This window comes from Tupaia chinensis, unplaced genomic scaffold, assembly GCF_000334495.1.
Source record: "Tupaia chinensis unplaced genomic scaffold, TupChi_1.0 Scaffold000528_1, whole genome shotgun sequence".
In the NCBI taxonomy this organism is placed as follows: domain Eukaryota; kingdom Metazoa; phylum Chordata; class Mammalia; order Scandentia; family Tupaiidae; genus Tupaia; species Tupaia belangeri.
In genome coordinates, this window is record NW_006160041.1 from 6,860,879 (window position 1) to 6,872,234 (window position 11,356).

The window sequence follows — 11,356 nt, forward strand, 5'->3', positions numbered from 1 at the left end:
GGGGGGCGTGAGCCCCCCCCGGCCGCGTGGCGCGCCCTTCGGAGTGGGGGGGCGCCGGCCAGGCCGTTCCAGGCCCATAATCTTTATTCTTACTCATTCTTCTACATTCTCAATATTAAAATACTCTTTTAACAAGGGAAATATAGAAGGTAATAAATAAAATAAGATAATATAATTAAATGGCTAACATTTTCTTATTTGGGTGCATATCTGTAATGCTGGCAGCCTTGCTCAAAAATTTGACTTTGGAGTAGAAAGACTTAACGTTTGTCTGTAATTCACAGTGTAATGAAAAAACCTTTAGTGATGGGTCACTAGTAAAAGTTTTTCTCATTAGATATACACCAAAGAGTCCTGGCATAGTTGTTGCTAGGTTCAGCTTTAATGAGAGGAGACCATAACACACACTAATATCAGCTTCAAAATTTCATAGTGTAGAACTTGTAGAGACTATAAAACCTAATGATGCCAAATAAGAGTTTAGAAACCTCCATCTACTCTATCATCTTCTTTCATCAGAAAGCCACTGAAGGAACAGTTAAACAGTTCAAAAGGAGTACAATATATTATATTCTAGATCCTTAGGCATAGTATAAAAATTAAAAACAAATTTAAAATTAAAGAGTTTCATATCTGATCTTGAATTTCTCCGTAGACTCCAGGTTCATAGTCAATTAAAGTCAATGTATAGAGAATGTACCATGAAGAGGTAATGCCATCCAGCAGGTGAGAATTCAGCTCTGAGGTCATACTTACTTGCTTTAATTCCAGCTGTGCTGCCTATTAGCAAGGAAAACTAGGGCAAGCTACTTACTATCTTTGAACTTTACTTTCTCCCTTTTTAAAATGGGGATAAAAATTGTACCTTCTGAGGAAAACACTTAAAACATATTTAATTTATAGCACTTTATTTATTTATTTATTTATTTAGCCAGAGGGTGCATACACTCACTGGGAAGAGAGAGAGAAAGTGAAAGTACCCACCACACACCTTGGGGAATGGTCATGCTGCAATATCTTGTCTTTAATCTCTCCTTCCTTTCAGTATTTTGGGCATGCAAACACATGCACTTGGAGTGTTTTTCATGCCTCCAGTTACAGGACTCATATCACCCAGTTAGCCACGTGAGATCCAGCTGCCTTAACTACTAGGCTGTGGACTGGTCCCTGAGCACATTTAAAGTGCTTAGTATACTGCCTTGCCTATTATAAACACTCTAAATGGCCTTTTTCTTTGTGCATCCCCGGTGTATCGGTCTTTTCCTTTAAGGACATGAGTATTACTGATTTAGGGGCCTACCTTGAAGATCTGATTTAATTACCCCCATTGAAGGCCTTTCCCCCCCCAAATTTAGTCCCATTAGAGATTAGGGCTTATATTATTCAGGGTTTTTCAGAAAAAAAAATCAAAGGATATATAAATATTGACATATAGATATATCAGATGGTTTATTTTATTTTATTTTTTTTTTTGAGAGATTTTCACTGTAGGGCGTGTGCGCTTGCCAGACAGACAGAGAGAGACATAGAGACAGAAAGCGAGAAATCACCCCCCAGGGGGGATGGTCACGCCACAATCCCTTCTCCTCCATTCTCCTCTCGGGATCTTGGGCACGCACGCACACGCGCCTGGCGTGAGTTTTAAGCCACCGGGTCCGGGACACAAACCGCGGTCGACTACGTGGGAGTCCAGCGACCTAGCCATTACGCTAACTGCTGGTTCCCATCAGATGGTTTATTTTTTTTTTTAATAAGAATCAGCTTACACAAGTGTGGAAGCTGAAGAAAACTCAAATCATTTGCAAGTTTCACAATCCAATCATGGAAGCTAGTGGCATAGTTTATTGCAAGTCCTAAGGCCTGAGAAAAAGGAAAGCTGATGGTGTAACAGTCTGAGGCTAAAGGCCTGAGAACTTGGGAGGTTGCTGGTGAAAGTCCTGGAGTCTGAAGGTCAGAGAACTGGGAGCTCTAATGTTCAAGGGCAGAAGAACATGGTTGTCCCAGGTCCAAAAGAGAAAGAGAAAAAGAGAAAAATTTGTGTTTCCTTTGCTTTTTTCATCCTATCTAGTCTTTAAACTGAGTTTAGGGTGTATACTCAGATTGGGTGAGGACGAAACTTGTCACTCAGTCCATTAATTCAAAGATGAATCTTTTCTGGAGAAACCTTCACAGGCATACCCAGAAAGAATATGTTACTAGTTACCCGGGTACTCTTTAGCTCATTTAATTTGATACCTAAGATGAACCCTCACAGAGTTTCAATGTATTAATTTCGTAGGGACACAATTTAGTTTATAACAATGATAAATCCATAGGTGGAAAAATAGGTTCTCTGTCAAGTGTTTTACATCTGGGATCCAAAGTCAGTAGCCCCAGGTTCTAACTTAGGTTTTATAATGAACTTGTTATGTGACAAGATACTCCCTTGGTGCTCATTTCTTCAGTTTTAAGAGCAACCATACCTCCTTAAGATGAAGGTTTTTTTCAGATTTTTGCCATAGAATATGTGTGCTCACTAGAGAGAAACAGAGATACAGAGAGGAAAAATGAGAACCATCCCTGCTCCCCAGGGGGGATGGCCACATTGCTGTCTCTTTGCCTTCATTCTCTTCTCGAGATTTTGGGAACGTCTGCATACACTCCTAGTATTATTTTAAAGCCATCATGTCTGGTACTGGGATGCAGCAGGCTATGTGGGAGTTCAGTGCCTTAACCACCACACTTCTGGCTGACTCCCAGAGGAAGGTTTTAAGAGTTAAACTGTGTTATAGAAGGAGATGCCTAGGATGATGCTGTAAATAACTAAGTACTTGCCTAGTGATTTTCTTAACTCCTTGAAGTCTTCACTTCTCTCCTGTTTTAGACATTGATTACTTGGGAAGATCTATTTGGAAAGACTTGGGGTTTACCTCACATATTCTTCAATAGTGCTATGTTTTTGGAGATTTTAGAAACTTAGAACACTCTCCCCATATGTATTGCCTCATCTGGTCCTCATAATACTCCAAAGTGAGCAGGGGATGCCACAAAGGGAAATACAACAGAAGACACAGGATTTGGCTCCTTGAAGGACAATGGGACTGCTGAGACACAGAGGCCTTGCTCATTTTGGCCTCAAGAGGATTTGACTTGTGGCTTGTCTCCTCCACACTGGGAACGCTGTATACCTGAGAACTATGCTGTTACCAAAGCAATACGAGGAATGGAGTTTTGGCTTTTTATATATTGAAGAGCTCAAAGATAGGGTAGAAAGGAAAATTGCTTTGGCAGGTATATATCCTATTCTGCATAAAACCTTTTTAACTTTCTTTGACTCCATTAATTTTAAACTAGTACAGCTTTACAAAATCTGAAAATATAGTACAATCAAGATAGTCTATTTGAGGAAAATGGTAGCCAGAGATATACCTTGTATATAACTACAATCTTGATACATTTGCGTTGGGGATGGTGGCAAATGGAAGTGAAGGGAGAAAAACACACAAGAATGGGGTTTTACCCTGGTGTGAAGACCAGAAGGCAGTTCATTATACCAAGGAGAGCAACATACATATGCTGGGAAGTGATTTCAGGCATGGCATTGTCCTTGGAGATTTCCTTGTGCCTCCACACTCTTTAGTTCATCTTCTTCCCAGGGCGAGCGTTGACAAGTCATTTGTTCATAGAAGACACCTCCAGAGCTAACCTTCAACATTTACAACAAGAAGCATTCTCTGGAGGAAATACATGCAGAATATAGCTATGCTTATTAAAGAGAAAATCTTTTCCGAGAGAGCAAGACACAGTTTCTCCTTTTGCTTTCTTCACGCATACTCATGGGCACCCTTCAGTCCTACCCTGCCTGTTGCTTCTAGGGGAGACACACAGTTATTTAGTTTATTACATTATTTACACTTTCAGATTGTTCCTGGAATTAATTGCTATTGAAACCCAGAATTAATTAGCATAAACTTTCATAACAGCTTAATATAAATTAAATTACAAACCATTTCTCTTTGAGAAGTATTAGAATTTATTAGCAGTCTCCCCAAAATCAATTAATGTGAACAGATACATTGCAGCATTAAGTGATGTAGGAAGCTTTGCTATTATTTGTAATTATATTGAGCACATTCCCTCCCACCCCTCTCCCGATTTTGTGTCTATTCTGGTGATTATCCTGAGCTGTGAGAAGCCTTGTCTGTTTGCCCAAGACCTCAGAAAAGCAGTAATGGTCAAGGAGAAAAAACTGGCACCTCTGAGAAAAAGTGAAGGGGAGGGAGGAAGAGCCCGAGAACAAGGAAATGGTCAGATCACAGCTGATGATTGAAAAAAAAAAATCTTTGGATAAAAAACGATGTGTAAAATGACCATTTTAAATCCAAGAAGTATGAAACGACATAAATCTCTAAAATGTGTTAAAGACACTGTAGTTAAGCACTCCTGCTTTTGCTGTGGGCCAGAAAAAAGACAGCGCATGCTCTGTGCTGTTGCTAAATCAATCTTCCAAGAGAGTATTTGATCATGTAATTCCCCTGCTCAAGAACAAACAGTTAAGGGAATGGGCCTTGGAGTCAGACAAGTTTATTTGAGCCTGATTTTGTCATTTGTCCATTTGACCTTGGGCAGCCTACTATCCTCTTGTTGCTTCAGTTCTTTCATGTACAAACGATAATGATAGAACCTAATTCCCAGGGGTATTCTAAAGCATCCATAATGATATAGATAAGACTCTTAACCCAGTGGCACATCATGAAATCAATATTTGTTGTTACTGATAGGTAAGGTCCAGTTCCCTTGGCTCAGCACTTGAAGCCTTTTGTCATTTAACTTCCTCTTACCTTTAAGCATAATGCTCTTCCATTCCATTCCAGGATATTTTCCTCCACTTAAACCAACTAGTACCTTGTATTATAATTTGGGTTATGTCTTACTTTCTTAATGTTGCATGAGCAAGTAAGTTTTAACTATTACTGAACCAAATGAGGTTAACTTGCTGCCAGAAAAGTCAAACTCTGATCCATAGGTTTATCAAAGGATAAGATAACTGCATGTATTCATGTCATCTGGAAGAAAGGGGGAGGCTTGCTGCAAAGACTGTCTCCCTAAATGTGTTTGGGGATGGGTTTTTATAGGAAAATAATTCCCACCAATGTCATCTACCAGGTCCATGAATGCGAACGAAGGATTGAAACATGCAGTTTGAGTATGCAACTCAAGCAGCAATTCCATTAGTTTACTGTTGAAACTGGTGCAGTTCTGATTGGTCACTCTGCTATAACTAGTGTTCACACTCCAGCCATGCAGTTGGGAGGCTAATCTTAGGTCACTCTGCCTTTCTCACACATGTGCCTTCCCAGCAAACCTACGAAACAGCAGTCAATTGGGCTAGCCCCATGACGTGGTGATTGGGGGAGCTGGATACCACATGACTGACCATATGGTTCAAGTCCTGGCTCTGGCAGCTTAAGAAACACAATGGTTGAATGTGCATGTTTATCCCAAATCCTCACAGGATAGGTAGGTGGAGGTGAAGGGATTATAACATAACCATATCACATTGGAGGGTGCTTTCTTCCTCTCTCTGACTGTCTGTCACTGGTGTGCACATGTGCCCTCTGCAAAAACAAAATCAAAAAATGACAAAACTCAGCAGTTAGCACCAGATCTCTCTTATTCAGATCTTGCCTATCCAGATCTCTCCGAACCAGTTCTGGCAAGTTATATTACTAAGCTTCAAAACTTTCAGTGACTGAGAGTCCCTAAAAAGTGCAGATGCATCATTATTTATAAAAAGATTAAATTTGCAAAGTTTATAAATTTATGTTCATTTGTTCAGTGTTTTAAGAAGGGTTAAACTTGTAAGCAGGACATCACTTTGGCCTTGAGTTTTCCTGCGTGTAAAATAAATGAGTTAGATAGGCTGCATTAGAAGGGCCCTACCCAACTTGAATAGGTTGTGATCTTATTTAATCTGTTTAACTTCATTGTTGTCAAGGTCTCATGATAGCAAACATCACCCACTAACATGAAGTTTAAAAAATTGGCCAAAAAGTGATATTTTTAAAACACCCAGATTTTCTATATGTTATGAAAAATGCATCTGTTTCTCAACATTTTAAAAATAATTTCCATAAAGTACTTGACACTACAGTATTCTAAATACTTACATTTTTTCCCCTTTACATTCCTGAATTCCTGCTCAAATATTTCTTATAAGAAAGTAAAGGCAGAGATTTCCAGCTGTTATCAATTGTCTTCAATTTTCATTAATGAAGCTATCCTTTCCTTGTGGAAAAACTTCAGAGAGAATGTTGACACCAGGATAACACTCCCTTCCTTTCTTTTTCTTTATTTTTTTTTGAGAGGTTTTTGCTATAGGGCGTGTGCACTCACCAGAAAGCCAAGAGAGATGAAGAGAGACAGAAAGAGAGAAATCACCCCCCCAGGGGGGATGGCCATGCCACAGTCCCTTCTCCTCCATTCTCCTCTTGGGATCTTGGGCACACATATGCATACACATGCACCGGGCGTGAGTTTAAGCCGCTGGGTCCAGGACTCGAACTGCAGTAGACTACATGGGAGTCCAGCGACATAGCCATTATGCTAACTGTTGGTCCCAACACCCCCTTCTAAATAAGAGATGAGTCATTAGTCAAATAGGTGGTAGCTTTTGAAGTTGGGGAAAGTATTGTTAATAGTTTCCAAAATCTGTGACTGACCTCATGTCCAGAGGTGGACTGATGAACCAGGTGGAAACTAGAGTAAATACCTAATGTTTAGTAAAGTACCTAAATTACTAAATAGGACATGGTCTTCCCTGAAGAATTAAATTCACTTCGTGGGAATGAGTGAGCAATTTTCTTTTGACAGGTAATTTTCTCAATAGTAAGCTCAGCCAGTATATGGCAATACAGGTTAAATCCTATTGAGGAAAAAAAATAATGTGTATTTTAAAACTCTTCCCAATTTCTCAGTCAGTGGTATGATTCTTTCACACAATGTCTGAATACGTAAGACAAGTAAATAAACAAATGCTTTGGTCAGTTGCTCATAGTGAATAAAACAATGTTCGACAGGATATCAATTTAGGTTAAACATAGTAATTGGTCCATTTTTTTTTTTAGTAGTGTACTGAATGATTTAGTTTAGGAAATCATTTTTGTATGGTTCCATGCAAATTTTAAAGAACAAAGTAAGAAAGCCAACTAATAAAAAAGTGAATTATAGAGTGAATTTACAGGGACTAAAAGAAGACAGTTTTACTTCCTTCAAATTTTGCGGGTTGGTATATTCATAATACTAACTGATGCCTCATCCCCTGACATTTTCTGTTGCCCATCCCTTCCTACTATTTGAGCTTAAGCCAGAAGATACAATAATAAAAATAGACCAGGCCCTATGCTAGGTACTTTACATACATTACTCCATGTAATCATTACCTAAGCCTCAATCCAAAACACATACAAATATCATCCTCATTTCATAGTTGTGGTTACCAAGGCACAGAGGTGTTAAGCTGTTTGCCCTGAGTCACATAGCCCAAGTAGTCTTAACTCTAGAAGCTGTTGTATTACTTGTCAAACTTGACCTTGCGTCAGAATCACCCAGAGCTACCCAAAGTCAAAAATTTCAGGGTGCCATTCCTAGAGTGTAAGTGAATAGTCTGGGGTGGAACCTGATAATGTATATTCTATCAAGTTCCCAGGTGAGGCTGATGCTCTTGATTGGGGGCTCATGAGACCATGCACTATGCTTCCATAATACCCATAACCCAGAAGAGTGTTTATATGGTCAAAAGTCAGTCATGGCTTTTATAGTTGGAAAATATGTGCTCAGTCTTACCTGGCATTTTTGGATCCTGAAACTAAAAAAGCTTTTTCATGAAAGAGGGAATGGAAGAAATGTTCAGACACTGGTGGGTTCCTGAGAAGGGACTTTGAACCTGTCTCTTCTGGACTTTTCTCCCAGGAGAGTCTGGGAGGATATGAGAAGGAAAAAGAAATAAAAAATACAAACAGGCTTCAAAAAGTTTTTGGAAAAAATAATATAAAGTTATGCCTTACTTTGGTGAAAACAATGTTGAAAGGCATGCATAGTTTCTTTCATAAAACTTTACTAACTCTTGAAGACCCATCACAGTGTGCCCTGATAGGTTTGGTAAAGTTGAGCAGAGAAAGCCTGCCAGGTGCAGTCCAAGGAAGCTGTAAGGCCTTGGAACACCCATTCCTTGGCCCCCTGAAGGAACTGGAGAAACAGCTATATGGAGTGTCTTAGTATGCAGGTGTGGCATATCGTTCCAGGGTTCTTAAGAGTCGTGGCAAGGGACAGAAGCTGAAAAACTGTCCCCATGATTGTTTGGAATACCTAGAGATGGTTGACAGCATGACTGCAAAGGACTAGTTGTCAACTCTCTGTCACATTTCCCACCCCATAGAAACCATATACCCTATCCCTCCAAACTTTGAGGCTTCCTTGGGGAAAAGAGGTGGGTAGGTTTTTCCAGAATCTTGAGGAAAATAAGCAAAATAAAGTAAATTTAGCTCTATAAAGAAAGCTACGCCCTTGGATTCCCCCTTGTGGGATGAAATCTGTACCAACAGTAAATTTGTTGCCAGGGAAATTTAAAGACTACCATTGCAGGGGACATCTGTGCCACAGACTGATTAAGAGATCCAGGGGCAAATTTAAAGCCAGACCATCCTTAATCAATAGAAGTGACCCTGTAGGAAGATCGGTGTCCAAAGAAGTCATGGCAGGCCTTGGAAATATTACTAGTGGACTGTAAAGAAACTTAGTTTAAAAAGAACAATCAAATACTTTAAATTTACAAGACAGAAATAAAGTAGGTTGACTGAGAGGAGTCAGAAAGGGCAAATGCAGCCTTGTAAGAATTTATTGACACAATTCATCGAGGACTCAGACTTTCTTCCTTGGGCACCAAAGGGAACTTCCAGACCAACAAAGTAGTAGGAGGCCACTACAGAGTCAAAGTAACCTTCATTCTGACCTTCAGTAAAGCCTATAATTGGAAAAAATATAGCCTAGGAATGAGGGGGTGTGTATTTGAGCCAGAAAGACCCACAGCTGTGCTGGACCTTCCTTTCAGGAAACTTGATACTTTATCACCATAGAGATTAATTAATTATATTTAGGAGTAACAGAATTAGGAACCAATTAACTGTCAAGTGTTTTATAAACTAATCAAGTAAACTGCAAGTTCATTCTGTCATCACCTATTTCACCTTTGAACTTGCCTTACCTGTGGCATTCAGGAAGCGAGTGAAAAGCTTTGTGAAAAACTACCAGATGCTGAAATAAAACTAAGGGATGCAACTTACTTGGAAATTCTCTAGTTCTCCTATGTTAGCTATCAGTGGCTGGACTTTCAGCATGATTTCTCTCTGAGAGACAATGAATATACTATGGCAAAGATTTAATGACCATTGAAAGAACTGGTGCCATGTGTATAAATCCCTAATGGATTTTCTCATCAAGAATGGATCAAATAAAGTTATTCAGTATTGCAAAGAGGAGTTCTGTAATCTTAAATACCAAAAGATTTCCAACACATAGATGAAGTCAGAAAAGACCAAGGTCATTATGTCTAGGAAAAGTCTAAACAAGTTATAACATGGCCAATGCTATATAAAGAGAGGGAAGTGACCTGTTGAATTAGATGCCATACCTCTATGACATTTCCTAAAGGATTACCTGTTAGAGAAAATGCTTCCAAGGCTGGATTGAAATAAGGGCAGTGCTCTGACATCCTGTGGAGACCCAGGAAATGCTGCCCCTCGAGATTAATGTTTGGAAATTAACAGAGGATCTAATGCTATTTTATGATGATCCAAAGCCACTTTTGCCAATACTTACTTCCATTATCTCTTTAAGTACATGATTGTTAGAAGAAGTAGAAGTTTGTAACCTCTTGACCACTCTCACAGAAAATAACCCATTTTTGTGGACAAATGTGAGTTTAGATAAGAGATCAGATGGTACCATTACAAATTCTATAACAGAAAACCCCTCACGAACACCTCTAGAAAAGCAGTTGGCTGCAAGAAGTTTTGAAACATTGACAACTTCACTTTAATCTGTTGAGCAAAGAGGAATGTATCGACTCTAATTTAAGGGTATCACTCAGATTCTACTTTGTATAACCAGACCTCTACTGAGACACTCTTTGTTGTTACCTCATTCAAAACATTTAACCTGGTGAAGGAGGTTGTAATTAGTATGAACTATCAGAAACCAACACAGCCCAGCATTGTTCAGAAGGATGATGAAAACTTAGACATCAACCACATGGGTTTCAACTACCTCTGAGGTAGTTTTCTACTTTATCCATATCATCTGATTCAACCTCTCCAGAGCAGTTAACCTCTTACCTCTAATTTGGCCAAGCCTTTCTTCTGGACTTTGTCCTACTAACATCTGTCTTCTGCTCCCTTTAAAGAGAGAGAGAAGGTAGCCAACATTCATGACCCCTTTGTTCCTAGGGACCGAGTATCTTCTGACAAAGAAAAAAATGACATTAATCTTCATAAATTCTTCCAGATAATACTGGTTCTATTAAAAAGAAGACAAGTCATATTTAGAGTAGTATTTGGGCAGAATTTTCTACCCAAAATGTAGACCACTTTACCTCTATGTCCTAGTTTTCAAACAACCAAATACTTTGCCTAGAGAACCTGAAGCAAACAATCTGATTAAAGTTCTACGTGAGGGTAAAAATGCAATAGTTAGATTACATGAAGATCTGAGCATGGTGATCCAAGAACTTAATGCCATCAATAGCTGTCTGGTGAGCATGAATGAGAATAGTCCTCAAATAAGCCAGTCTTCCCCCATCTTTTGAGGGAGACTCAGGTCAAATCTGATCATTTCAATATCCAGTTTTGATAGAGTTTGTATTATTTCACTTCTCAAAGTCTTAAAAAAACTTACATTTTATAGCCTGATTACTGTGATCTCCCTCCAGAGAAGACAGTTTACTTTTTCCTTTCAGGTTTATTAACAAGGATTTTTCAAACCAATATATTCATTTACGTGGTTTATCTTTTAAAGAGAAAGATAATGAGGGCCGGCAGGTGGTGTGGTGATTAAGGCAGCTAGATTCCCACATGGCTGATCATGGTTCAAGTCCTGGACCTGGAAGCTTCTTTTCTAACTTTCCTTCTCTCTCTTGTTTCTCTCTGGTCAACTTCTGAAAGATTAAAAAAAGATAATGACAATGAATAAAAATAAAATAATTCATTAAAAAAAAAGAGAAAGAAAATCACCTTTGATAGTTTCAGATTTAGGTGTTAGTTGATTTGGAATTGAAGAGAGTGGTAGTCTTCTGTGCTCAAAATGGGTTAAGCTTTAGTGAAAG

The 11,356-nt window shown here is 39.0% G+C and overlaps 1 pseudogene; it reads left to right on the forward strand.

Annotated features, from left to right (window-relative positions):
• The window catches only part of LOC114009379 (ENTH domain-containing protein 1 pseudogene), a 22,531-nt pseudogene extending 11,691 nt beyond the window's left edge, over positions 1 to 10,840 (forward strand).
• Positions 10,841 to 11,356: the final 516 nt, after the last annotated feature.